The following is a 783-nucleotide window of genomic DNA, read 5'->3' on the forward strand; positions in this document are numbered from 1 at the left end:
ACCAGTGCCCTGTGAGGGAGAGGTAGGCATGATCTCCACCACAGCTGCTCCAGATGGCCAAAGTCAAATGAAGAGCTACCTGTGGACCTACCTTGTGCAGCTCCTCCCTCAAGTACTCTGTGCATGCAGGGCACCACCATCCTGCTAAAGGTGGTTTGTGCGGGCACTTGGTAGGATGAGGCCATGAGCCACCTTAATCCTGGCCACCTAACTAAGGAGAAGGGCTGGCTATCCAGAGCAAGCATCTCCCCAGTGCTCTGGGTGACCTTGCTCACCTTTGGAGTGCATCCCCCTTTGTCTGTGACTTTTCCTCACTGCTCCAGGGTGGTCTGCCTGTGCTTTGTGGGGATGGGAGTTTTGGAGAGAGAGGGGGACTTCCCTTTGGGCACGCTCCCACTACTGTCAGGCTGAGGAGGAGCAAGGGGGTAAAGGATGTTGCCTCCTGAGATGCAGCAGCATTGCCATGGTGGTGAAGTGTTTCACCTCCTTGTCCTGGCTGATCTATCTCCGGCAGTGCTGGCAGATAGCATACTTGGGATCATCTACCACCTCAAAATGATCCCACACTACACTACCTCGTCCCTCCCACTTCTGGGTTGATGGTGGGGATCCTGCCTTATCCCCCTCCTCAGCAGACAGAGGCACAACAACGGGAGGAGCTGACTCAGCTGTGTCACTTGCCTCTACAACCTCAACCTCAACATCCTCCAAGGTGCTTTCCAGAGAAGGGAGACCTGGCTCTAGGGGAACTTTGACAGGTGTGGAGCACAAACTAAGATTCCC

The sequence above is a fragment of the Gavialis gangeticus genome, unplaced genomic scaffold (assembly GCF_001723915.1).
Source record: "Gavialis gangeticus isolate Ggan-Ray unplaced genomic scaffold, GavGan_comp1, whole genome shotgun sequence".
Taxonomy (NCBI): Eukaryota; Metazoa; Chordata; order Crocodylia; family Gavialidae; genus Gavialis; species Gavialis gangeticus.